The sequence below is a fragment of the Labrus bergylta genome, chromosome 8 (assembly GCF_963930695.1).
Source record: "Labrus bergylta chromosome 8, fLabBer1.1, whole genome shotgun sequence".
NCBI classification, from domain to species: Eukaryota; Metazoa; Chordata; class Actinopteri; order Labriformes; family Labridae; genus Labrus; species Labrus bergylta.
Genome location: NC_089202.1, coordinates 6,967,868 through 6,982,021, shown reverse-complemented (window position 1 = coordinate 6,982,021; position 14,154 = coordinate 6,967,868).

The window sequence follows — 14,154 nt, the reverse complement described above, 5'->3', positions numbered from 1 at the left end:
ATCTATTAGTAATACGCCAGAGTGAGGGGAAACATATTCTTTGTCTTATATCCCATTTGTTGTCAGGATAGATTCACTCATTCAGCAAGATGCCATACGGGGATAACAAGGGGATCATAAGGGGCACAAAGCAGTTTGTGTGAGTGTTTGTGCTTTTACTCACCAGTGAACTCTGCTTGTCTGTGTGACTTTATGGCTTTATGACTTCATATATTTTTGTGTCTTTTATAGGTATATTTCACTCTTTTTTTTCTTTTTAAATATATTTCATCCACATTTCTTGTAGACATTGAAGAGAATGAGCTATTGGCTGAATTGAGTAAACCAAATCATCTATTATTTACACATGTTTATATATGTTTGTTATTATTTATTTATACAGGTGTGGTATTTATTCTTCCTGTACAAATGGGATTAATACATAAATAAAATGTTAGCAGTTCAAGAATTGTGACTTCTTTAAAGATTATACATGGAGCACACACTGCAAAGATATGCATTATGCCATCTGAAATGTAGTATATAAAGTAGAATGCCCAGTAAACATACATATAGAGATCATATAGATTCAGTCATACTAATGCCTCTAATTTCATTAAGTCTCAAGTGCCACAAATGTAAGTAAATACTATGATAAATATTAACACAAGTTATAAATGAACAAACATTATATCCAACGCAATTCCAGTGTTATGCCTGGCAGTACAAGAAGTACTCATCCCAAACCCAAATAATGACAATATTGCACTTGTCAAGTCATACTTACTGTCTGTATGTAATATGGACTCTTCTTTATATTGTAAAGGTGTACAGTCACACTTGCACTGTAGGTAACACTGACTCTATTTGTTGAATCACTTTAGGAATCTGAGAAACTAATGTGGTAGTAGTCAGGCAAACATCATGTAAACAAGCAGAACTGGATGCTGCATTAGGCTAAATGACAGTTAAAAGCATGCAGTTTTGCCAAGTAGCAGACAGCAAAACAAAAGCAGAGATGTTTACAATAGTGTGACAATGAACCATGCAAGGGAGAAAGGTACAAATTAATAGTTACAAAATGAAATCTTGCTCTGGATCCATGTTTACCTCTGGTTAAATGCATATTAGATGACTGCGTGGAACTTGAAAAATAAAAACAAATACAATCTCAGAGCCAGGCTTGAGGTGCACGGGGGCATATTGTAATCACAACATGCTGGAACATAAGTTCAAAGTCTTTCAGAATTTATATAACATGGAGGTGACATTATTTTGCATGTAAGTGTGGAGGAGAATTTGCATGAGATATGAATTACTCATAAAGGCACAACACAAGTTTTTGAGTTCTGCGGGCACCAATCAAAATTAATTATTTCTATTGTTAATCTTTTATTGTCTCGCACACAACTGCGAAAATGCATTAGTCACTTAGCATCCATTTAATTTTTCATGGCAAGCTGCTCGGGAGAAAAAAACATAGTCACCGAAGAGAAAACAACAAAATGGAACCACGTGATGCAGCTACATACAGTCATCACAGAGGGGGGACGACATGGTAACATGTTGGCATCGGAGTCCAAAAAGAGGTATTTTCCCAACTGAGTTCATCCATCTCATTCTTTTATAAGAAAATGCTCAACATCTTTGGAGAGACATAGAGAAGCAATTTCATAATTGACATATACTGTAAGACAATCTTTTTCCTCTTTTATTAAAGTTGTCTGCTTCTGAAATTGCCTTTCATTTCAATCACTGTCATACATTTAATGGAGAAAATACAGCCAGAGTCAATTTATAATAATAAAAAAATAAAATAAAAAAATGTGTAATACATTATAGTTGTGTATAGTACTTTTGTTTAGTTATTTCAATAATATTGGGTATTTCAGTCATTATTTCCTGTTTTATTTAGGCACTCAAATCCCTCTCCTGTTGCCACACCTTCTGCCTTCGTGTGTTTTCCAGCCCTATTTGTTTTCACATGTGCATTCAGTGTATCATCTGTCCCTTTTCCTGAGTTACCTTATTCTTTGTCTTCCCTGTTCCAAGTGTTTTTTCATAGATGTTTGACATGACTCTACATGTGGTTATAACCTGCTTTGTTGGACATCTTTGTATCCTATGGATGTACTTTCTTGCACTCAAGCTGCAACCTTATGTGTTAAAAAGACGAGGAAATGTGAAAGTGCAAATACAATGCAGTTCCTCAAGTTCCCACTTGAAGCTGGCTCCAAAAGTCAAATATAACCGCATCAAGCCCCATGTCGCCTATTTGTCATAGCAGTAGCCTGGTACAACATACTGTATGGTTTACAGGGTTGAACTTTTACACATGTCACCCATCTTGGTTTAATTAAGCCTCAAAGTTATCAGCCTATGCTGTGAGCTTCAGGATACTGCTGGCTTTCTGCTAGACATCAGCCCAATATACCTCTCAGACATGTTTATGTTGTTGGATTGTTACATTCAAAAATGTAACAAACCAAATGACTTTCTGTCTGGTTTATGGCACTAACTTGCCGTTCAGTTGAGGCCAAAGCTTTTCAAATGACTATTTGGTAGCCAATTCCAACTACTACTGATTACTGTCGTTATCTATTTTTCGGCCCCTGCATAAGAGTCGAGGTTGTTGGCTCTACCAAGAGAGATTGTAGCGAACAGTAAGCTAGTGATGACCGGAAGTGTTATGTTTGGTTGAATGTGTCAGTAGTCTGCCACTCACTAAAGATTCCTGCAAGTTTTAGCAAAGTTCACTACATTCAACAAGCTCTCTTATCTTCTTAAATTTGATTATTTGACAGATAATGTCAACCAGCACCAAAAATAGAATTTCATACTGTGGGAAACATAAGGGTACGATAATGAATTAGTCACAGGCGCAGACTGTTTAGCTTCAGTAACTTGGTGTTCGCCAACCCTACTCTCATCTCCAGCTTCACACTCTGGTCCAAATATGATCACTTCTGCTCCTAGAGCACCAACACAGAGTTCTACAATTTCCAAATTTTGCAGTTGAGAAAAAGCCTTTTTATTATTTTTTGTTTATACTTCTGTAAGCATCATAATCTGCATCTTGGTCCTTTCCATTTGTGATCCTACTGTTGTGACATTTGTTTTGTGTGTCTTGTATTGTTTCATTACGTGTGTTTGTGTGTACTTGTATGTCAGTGTGTGCTTATTTTTCAAGTTAGTGTTTTTTTTGTGTAGCTTGTGTTGTGACGGGTAATAATGCAAATCCTCCATGAACCCTTTTTTACTTTGCCATTCCGCAACGGCGCAATAACAAAACTCCAACCGTACTTTTACAATGAATTGGTGTCCCAGTTTGTGATTTTACATTCCATTCTGGTGTTATGGAACCAAATGGGAGGCGACAGCTGTGTCATATAAAACAGCAGCCTCATTAATGTTAATGATGCATCATAGGCGAATGCTTTCAAAACAATGATGGCTGATGAACTGCATGTTCTACTTATCTCACTGTACAGATTCTGCAAAATAAAACAAAGTTTCTTTGAATTTTGATCAACAAGACCTGGGTAATGGATAGATGTCACATGCCGGTTTACCCTGTCGAATTCACAGTTTCATAATGATACCTTTTCCCCTCTTTTATGCCTCTGTTACTACCTCTGATGCTCAGCGACGGTACGACTTTGTCCCATTATGCCTCTGTGACATTTACATTGAAGGCAAGATGTTACAGAGCGGTAAATTTCCCACTTTGATCTGGCACTATAAATAGAAGCTTTCCAAAGAAAACATGTAAAATAGTTTAAAAGAGCTAACCTGAAAAACATTTGTTTGTGTAATGACAAGTATTACAACTGCGGCTCAGCCCAGTAAAATAATGTTGGTCATGAAGCTGTAACAGGGGGGACGAGGGCCTTGTATAATCTGGTGTGAATCCCTTCTTACTTGTCTACTTCCTTTAGGCTTGCTGATAATATTACCATGCTAACTATGTGTGATTGGCCCCATGAATATTAAAGGCATTCGTTTTAGTGTCAAGCCATGATGATGATTTGTCTGAAAATATGTTCAGTTTGCTATTAATCCTTTACCTCCATGCAATTAGCATTCCTTATGGAGGAGGGGGGGATCTGGGCGCCTGCTTATAACAGTTTGGTTCCAGAGGTACAGGAGGTTTTCAATCTGATCAATAATACAGGCCTTAATGAGGCGCAACCTGCCCCCAACTGGGAGGATTTCATCCAAAATTCATTAATTTCCTGTTTTATTAATCTGGAACCACAAGCTGAGATGTTCAAAGCTGCAGGAAGGCCAGAACCTGTGGTGCAGAGAAAGAGGGCAAATAAGTGAGGGAGGGGAGAGACAGAGGAATTATGTATGCATGTTTGGCAACACTTCATCAGGAGCCCCTACCATCAAGCTCTTACCTTCAAAGTTATCTGGAAAGTCACAGAACTTTAAGGGAACTGGAATGTATCACAAAGCAGCCTTCATCAAGTTTATTCCTTCTGAAACATGCCAGGCTGTTAAGGTTATACTTCAGTTACATATTGTCTTTATCATTTGAGTTATTTGGAAGTAGCAAAACACTCAGTTCTGGTTTATTGTAAGTGAAGATGCACTGGATATTAAAACTGAATTTGTCCATATGAAGCAGCACAATAAAGGGATAGACATCTTCTAATAGCAGTGATAAAAGTTAGTGATATTCGGGAATTGCCCTTTTCAGGCTGTTTCTGCAAAAGCACTGTAACTAAGCTCAGCAGTTATTACCTCTTTGTACATTCATATTGATTTTGCGTTTGTGTAATATTCTTGTCCCAGTCTGTGAATTCACATTGCCTTTCCTGTTGCAGAAGCACCAAACAACAGGTTCTCACACAGTGCTGCCCTGGCTCAGCTCATTCGGCCTCGCTTCTGTTACTACCTCTGAAGACGGTACAGTGGGGAAATCACTTAGTCCCCCCATTACGCCTCCGCAACATGAGATTGAATGCGAAACGTCACAGGGACGTAAATATCGAGGCTTGAAACAGCAGTGTTATTTGGGCTACTGTTTTTTCAGTTGGAAAAGCACGTTTTGTCCGACCTGATATTTGTGTCTTTTGTCTTCTGTAGTTGACATCTAAGTTGTAGACAATACAACAGACAAATATGTATTCATTATTCAAACTCATTTTAAGGAGCTACATCTGGAATGGTTTGTCCTGCTTTTTCACAATTAAATAGCCATTATTTAAAATATATTCAACACTTTACTTGAGAGAGTAAACCCTTCATCCAAACACATAAAAGTACCCTCACAGTTTTCATATATATATTTCCATTCTAGTTTTTGATGTAGTTGTAGGTATCACAAGGGCATGTGGTGTAATGTTTTCTGACAGTGTTTGCTGACAGGGCTTTATTTGTTTGTCTTGTGTGGAGGATAAACGTATGGATAAGAGAGGTGAAGTATTAAAGAATTAAAAAGCTATAGACATTAATAGACCTCCGGGAGATGCAGGAGAAAGCTGTGACAATCGGTTGATACTGTAGGGCCAGTTCAAGTAAAGTTTCTGGTCCCACCACAGATTAAAATAGGATAGTAGATGGTGTTAACACATGACTATTTGATGGTGGAAAATTACCGCTGATACAGCAACAAATGCACTTTCTCTGGCAGTTAATCTGTACTAATTGAACAAAGAAAATGATTGGCAGACATTTATAAAATGACACCAATGCCTTCTATATATGACACTGCAATGGGCAAGTTCAGGCCAGTATTAGTAATACACTCCTACTTATGAAAAAAATAAACAGCGACAAATATATCCGTTAAAGTTTAAGTCCTCCAAAAAATAGTTGTTAACTTACTTTGTCATTTCTAAAGAAAAAGTATGTATCATATCTACTGATTGCTCTCTGTATTAAATCCATTTATTTGTATGTAAGGGTTATGCCTTGTGTGCTCTATGAACACATCCTTTCCTCAGCACACCCACCTCCATGCTCCTGGACCTCCCATGGCTGCCCTTGCCTCCATTTGCATTCATTTTCATGATTGCTCCATGCCTGTCTCTCTCTCCATGCCTCGCCCTCCTATTACCTGCCTGTCCATTCAGCTTTGCGTCAGTCTACAGACAGAATTCAACCATATTCACCCCCTTTTCAAAACCACAGGCATGGTTGAAGGGAGCTGTAGTTGAAATCGTTCAAGTGTGCTCGTTCACTTTTTTTAGGGGCTTGTCATTTCACGATTCTACCTTTTTCAACGCTGCTGTCGGATAGAAGGGGATTAATGGGCATCACCTCAGTGCTCTTCAGGCCTGATTTTTTCTTTTCCTATGAAAATATTAATATCAATTCATTTTTTCTGCTGAATTTATGTATTTTAAACATATTTCCTGACTGATAGCATATCAATGACATTTAACTATCAAGACAATGAACTGTTTTATTTTAAGAGACTGACTACAACCAATTTTAGACCTCAAATACTCCAGACACTGAACTGTAAGAGCACAGTGTAATGGGGGCACAATGCATTAATAGAAAACATCTTAAACTGCCAAAAGTGAAGCTGAAATCAAAGAAAGGATTCTTTGAATTGGAGCTTCAACAGCTGAGAAGGTTGCTTTTGTATCCGTAAATCAAGTAAGTAAGTATCAGTGCACTACAGCAATATAAATGCGAAGGTCAGCATGCTGACATGCGCACAATTCCAAAGCCAACATGCCAATGTTCAACCAAAAATAAGGACCTGTTTCCACTAATGGTGTTTTTAATGTCAGTTATGTTAGAATGCTGCAAAAAAATATTCTTGAGTAAATAAAAGGCAAGTACAGCATATTTCAAAGAAGGAACATTATAATGACTAAACTGTTTTTTATTCATGTGTTTTCTAACGTTAACCACCACATAATATTGAATTATATTGTATATAACATTGGGCTGTCAGCAGTAATTGCAATGAATAAAGATATGAAATGAATGCATTCATGTTGTAACACTGATGGTAAAGAAAGTTTGAGAAACTGTCAGACGGCACAGCTGTGGTGTCATAAGTAATAACCAACCAATGACACCAAACATTTCACTTTTTTACCATTCTTTTTTTGCTGTTTTCTTTTAGTTTTTGATCCTCGATGAGTCTCTTTTTCCTTGGTTAAGTTAATGTTGTTACCTTCAATCTGACAGATGGTCCTTACTTTATTTCAAAATAAAAGCTTGGTTGAATTCAAACAGAAAGTAGAGTACCCCTCAGCTTAAGACAGTACACATATTCAAAATAAAAGCCTAACAATTTTTACAAGGAAATGCAAAAATAATGGAATTTCAAACATGCGATCAAAAATGTGATAAATCACGATTAAATGTAGCGATGAATCACAATTAAATAAATGTATCGTTTGACTGCACCCTGGTGTAATAATGTCCGTCCTTCTCTTTCGGCTGTGGAGGTTTAGTATTATTTTGTCTCTTGTTGAGCCTGATTGAACCCTACCGTCTGATTGGACTCCCTTCAAAGGTGAAAATAGAGATCCACTGATACATTGTGATAAATAATCACATAATCACAGATTTATCATGTTGGATTGTGTATAGTAGCCTATATCTCGAGAAAAAACTCTTAAATTCAAGGCTGGATTAAAAACCTTCTGGAAAGGATTTCATTTCCTGAAGCCCCCCCATAAATCAGTGAAAGGCTTACATTGCTGAGACCAATATGAACAATATGTATGAAGGCTCAAATGGAAACAATGTCCTCACTTGCTCAATAGCCTTCACTTGAGGTAGTTAAGAAGTGCAGGAATATTCACACACACACACACACACACACACACACACACACACACACACACACACACACACACACACACACACACACACACACACACACACACACGCTTCTCTGCATTTGTGATGAACAGTATCATGCCAATCTCATGTCAGGGAACTTATCAAGGCCTGACTTTATTATGAAGCACCCATGGTATAAAAAATAAAACCAGTATCATTATAATATTCATGAGCTTATGCATCCCTCCCCCCTCCTTTGTGCTCCTCTTCTCTCCTTCCCTCATCCCCTCTTCTCTATAACTACCCCTCTTCCTCTCCTCTCTCTCCTGAATGCCAGAGGTGACAGACAGAGACTTTCTTGTCTCCTCTCCACATATCTTAAATACAGAAAAGGTTAATTCCTTCTGTGAGTATGGACCTCATTTCAACCGTCGAGGTTATATCTCTGCCTGAGTCTTTTAAAGACAGCGCTTAAATTTTTAAAACTTAGCCGTCCTAACCAATTTAATTCCAGCTGATCTTTCTACAAAAGCACATGGTACAATAAAAAATGTATCTCAAACGATCTTGGAGAAGTTTTTAGTGATTGGGATTGAAAAAACAGAAACAATTGTATCTCATTTTCATGATAAGAAGAATGTACACATGTGAGCACTGAGAAAACGTATGAGATTTAAACCGACCTCTGTTTTGTGTTGAAGAAGTGGTCAGGATGCTTAAAAAACTGAACAAAGAAATAAATCTTTGTGATTTAAAAGGTAATGAAGCCAATTTAAATGAGGTCTGTTTTCAACTCACCTCAACCTGTAGAACTTGCTTATTGACAAAATATTTAAACTTTTTGGTTGGCAACCCTTGTTCATCTTCCGCTCTAATATCATGTTGGCAACTATGATAACTATTCAGTAACTCTAAAACTGCAAAGTCCTGGTTGAGGCCTAAGACCTAGTTGTAAGTCATTGGGGATGAGCAATTTTCTCATCTTCCTATATCTATTAACTAACACATACAGGACAGATATCATCAAACCAATCAATCACTTTTAGCTGTGTTTGGGGGAAGTTGCCACAATGTTTTTAAAGCAGAACAAATATGATTGCTTACCCCAATGTACATTACCCACAGTGTATTGTATTCAAACTCTAACTCCCACATTGCTTCAGCTACTGTGAATCTCTTTTTCTGTCACACACACTTATGCATGCTCAGTAGCTACAGTATCTGCATCCCTTTTGCTTACTCTGTCTCTTCTTATCTCCAGCTTTCTAACAAATAAGACAACAACTAGCAGAAAAGTCTGCTGGACGTATGCACACACATGCTCACACACGCCTTCCACCAACTGCCCCATACCGTGCCATCTCTGCACCGCAAACAAGCATCTGGTTGTTATCGCTGTTCGCCATGCTTGCTGAGCAAAGTTTAAGCTGATTCGGTGACAACCCAAACCGAGCCACCCCGGCATTTCCTTACAGCAAGCCCCCTAATCTGCCAGACTTGGGGAGAGAGACAGAGAGTGGTCCGCTCTCTAATTCGACAGAGAAGCGGGGCTTGAAACAGCACAATTAAAAAGATACTGTTGTGTTTACACTCGCTGGCCTGTGTAACTGCTGAATGGGGGACATAAACAGCTTAGCTGCAGCCAGTGTAAGTGGCCGGCGTGGGCCTCCTCCCGCTGAATACGAGAAGCGCTACTGTATTCTGTCACACCGCATTTGACAGGAATTTGCAATCTGCTGCATTATGTGCTGCACACAATAAACCTTGTGTTGTTTGAAAAGCCGGCATTAGACAGCAGAAAACTGGCAACAGAGAAGGGAAATAATTTGATCTTGTCTAATCTGGCTGAGAGGGGAAAATATTGTAATCCCTTCCGTGCTCTGTGATTGCATGTGCATGTTTGTTACTGTGTTTGTGCAAGTTTGTGTGCTTATGTTGGATTGTGCAAATGCATATGATTATATTCTCAACAGAGGTTTTTGAAAGCATAGTTCTGATATTCGGTCTTTTATGTGAAACTGTTGATATTCCTTTTTCTGTTGAGGTTCCCTTAAGTGTTTTTCACACAGTTGATATGAGTTGGATATCTATCGCACACACATATACACACTTGCGCACACAGTTACACTAGGTCCTTGCGGGAACATCACAACCCCATTGTAAAAAGCTTCTGGTTTTATGTGTGCAGATGTAAATCCTCACATTCTCTGTGATATCTCTTTGGCATCCTGTTGTCTATATCTTTGATCACCTATCTTCTGGGAAAGTGACGAGTGTGAGAGCCAGAAACGGGGAACAACAGACACATTAGGACTGTCACATTTATACGCGCGCTGGAACAATGGACCTGTGTCAGGGTGATTCTTTCCCCCTGCGACTCTGAGGGACGGCTTTGAAAATTGAAAACAAAAACTTTGCCTTTCATACAAGCCTGTTCCATCGTTCGCTGCCATTGTTGTTCCTCTTTGATAACGGGCTTGAACAAAACCCAAAGCTAATCTCACATGCTTTCATTCATTACAATCCTGGATCATAAAAAAATGGACATTTTTCAATTGTTGTCCAATCAAACTCTTTGTTGCTTTTTTATCACGCCAGAATTTCATGTCCAGTCTTTGTTGTTTGCTGTTTTTTTTTTATGAAAGCGACTGTATAGTTATATTAGGTAATCAGGTGGTATGAGAAAGGGGCCGTTTCTCACTTTGTCCTTGTTTCCGGTGGGATGGGGAGAATGATTAGCAGGGCACACTCACCCAGGGAGGAGAGACAATGGATGGAGTAGACTGCCGTGTGAATTGATGATAAACTAAGAGGCTCATTATTATCTGTACTGTGATAAACCACATGGATGGTACAGATATGACGCTTATACAGCTGCTGTGTGGTTTGGTGTTATGCTTCAATCTGAGAACATTTTGCTAGATTAAAGCCTGAACTTTAGTGAAAATCATTGTTTCTGAAGCAATGTATAGTCTACTTTTGTACTGAGAATCATTCAAAGCATCTAAGGAAACAACAAAACAGACTTGAATTCTTAGAAAATCAAGTAGTAGTTTAATCCTTTACAAATGGTCAATACATGTTGGTTGACCCTTAAAGCAATCCCAAAAAGCAGTGCACATTCTTCACACGTTTAAAACAGAAGCACAATGAATGGCATGCAATGGGTTTCATGATCATTTCTGACTTCTAGCCATCGTTCTGAGCCTGCTTCTTGAAATTCTCCTGCAGACCTGAAGAGTTGTGTGACTTATTTACCTGTCCAGCCTCTCTGTGTACTGTGTTGTCAACAAGATGTTAGCACTCAAAGGGGAAAATAACTGCAAATATAAACATGGTGAGGTACATCTCGAGCTGGAACAAACCTGCTTTTCTGACAGCTTGACAGTCACCTGAGGGTGAAACAGATTCCAAAATCACTGTCCGACTGGCCACACGTTCTCTTGCTTTGTCTGACTTATACCAACACACACATTAATGGACACACAGACTCACACACACACACACACACACACACGCGCACGCACGCACACGCACGCACGCACGCACGCACACGCACGCACGCGCACGCACGCACGCACACACACACACACACACACACACACACACACACACACACACACACACACACACACACACACACAGCACAGTACAGCGGGTCCACAGAGGGTCCACAGAGGGTCTTAGCAGGGAAAGAGGCTGTCTCTGGCTGGGCAGCTGTACGGTCAAGCATAAATATCTGGATGTTTCCCCTCCAGCAAACTGCTAGTATCAGTGGTGACAGACAGACAGTCTGACAGTCAGACTTTCTCTCTCTCTCACCCCCCCCCCCACCCCCGACACGTACCAATTGAATACTTCCTTTTATCCTTTAAAAGTGCAAATCTTGACAGAGATAAGCATTCAAGTCTTGAATATAAAGGACCAGTCTTAAATTGATTATGTTTTTGCATTTTTTACTATACTAAACTTTACTTTACTATAATTTCGGTGTTAGATATAATTGTACAAATATGGAAATATATAGAAGAAATACATTTGATGTAAATGTTTCACATTGTGTTTTCACAAATTGTTTATGACATTTTTTTTAGCAGACCAGAAGCCTTTTGTTAAGCTTATATCAGGTGATCAAACTTCATGTTCTCCTTGAATTCTGTAGTTCCCTTTTCTAACCATAGAGGTCACTATTGCTTTACATACTGCCTTACACAGAGTACCTCACCATAAACCTCCCTTCAGCCCCTCATAAAGGACCCTGATCCACACTTTTCCTATAAAAATGCAACACTCTTTCCCCTTCAACGATATTGCACTTCATCATTAATGTTATTATTTTGGTAAACTGTCAGATTTGTCATGGGACTGTTAAGTGTGTTCTTGATATATTGCAAGTATATTCTTTATAACATTTGTTTAAGCTTCCACGGTCGTCTGTTGAGGTGTAGATTTCTGTGTGTGGTTTTCACAGTCTTGCTGTTGCATACTTGAAAGTGTCCAACTTGTAAGGAAGCGTAAGCACTTACAGGGTAACCTCAAACAAAACCCCAAACACTTTGCAGGGCACTTAAGACTCACTTCATGTGGTTGGACTTGCCGTAGGAACATACCTCAAGTTTTTTAGTTTTGGACATTATAGAAACATAATTGAAGTACAGCACCTGTTTCAACACCACAAAATTCAAACAGGTCAGTTATAAGTGAGTATTAAGCACCGGTAAAATGCAGAGACAGTAAAAATCACAAAAGATATCTGAAGCATGCCTTTTTAGAGGGTTAAATACAGTACTGAATTACGCCTATAATCTTTGACATAACTACCATAAACTGTAAAATGGATGATTGATGTTTTATAAGTTTTAAAACAAGGCAAAATAAACTCACACAAGCACTGTATCTTTAAATGCAAGCGCTTGCAAGCAATCACCCATCAGGCTGATGAAATACAAGTTTAGTAAAGCACAGTCCTGCCTTTTAATGGGGAAGTACAAGTTAGCTTAACCTTGAATTTGTTTCAGAGAACCCTTGAATACCCAATTTTTCACCCAGCACTTCTGTTCTGGCAGAAGTACGGCTTGATATTAAGTTTCAGAACACAAGCAGTGGGCTGAGAGGAACCAAAATGGACAGTATCAATCCTCCATCTTCAAAATTCACTGTTACTTAAATTGAATAACTGTACTTTAAATATGATCTCAGGATCAAATATCTTTGAACACAGCTTTAAAAAAAGTGACCCTCTGGATGAAACTGTCTTGAAGTCCAAAAACAACTTGGAATGTCTGTCTTGACAGCATCTCTTGCTTTAGGCTACAATTTGAAGGTGTTGCTACCACTCATCTCTGACTCTGCTCTGAAAACCCCTGTCAGTTATTCTCACCTGACTGACTACATCCTGAAAAACAGCACATTGACACTGGCAGTCAAACAACACATCTTTAGGAAGGACGTCTAATTTGTTTTACTGACTAATTTCAACCGCCAATTTTTTTTACTGAACATGAATCATTTGAAAATGTCACAATATTTCACTGTTCCCTTTTGAATTAAATTATCGCATGATTTTGAAGTATTAGCAGAAGATTAAAAAAACATTGTGGCCTAACACTTCCAAAACCCACCTAGCCCAGTCTACTTGTGGAGTGTATTGATACACACACAGGCGAGTATGTGCCTCTGTGTGTGAGGCCTTCTGTAACCCAGACATGCTGATCAAAAGTATACAAAGTGGGCAGGTGTCCATGGGACATGCTAAGCAAGTTCAACACACCTCTGTACACGCTGACAGCCATGCCCAAATTTAACACATGAACTGCAAGTGCCAAACGTTCAGGCTCTGCTGGCTCTTTCTGGGGGTTTGCACCCGCCCGCACACACACACACACAGTACACACACGAACACACTCAGTGTCTCATAGAGGAACTCACTGGAGACTTTGTGGCTTGGTGTTTGGCCCATCAACATCCCTTTCCCTCCTCTGAAGTCTCATTTCCATCACCTGACAAACACAAAGGCAAGATCCCTTCTGCCCACTGAACCTGTTGAAATATATAAATAAATCTCCACTCCACTGTACATCAGTTAATTATCTGTTTCACTGAGTGGCAGACTGTTTCCACCTTACTTTTGTTTCCACACACACACACACACACACACACACACACACACACACACACACGCACACACACACGCACACACGCGCACACACACACGCACACAGAGAGAAGGAGAACAGACCGATACAGAAGAAGGGAGAAAAAGAGAGATGGCAGGCTGCCACAGTGACTTCCATTGCGTACTTGTTTAGTTGAAATAATGAGTGGGTGGATTATGAAAGACTGTAATTAGGGGTTGTCGAATGATTGTTCCGAAGTGTGAGTGACTGCATGGCGTGCTCCTGACTTACCTTGTTA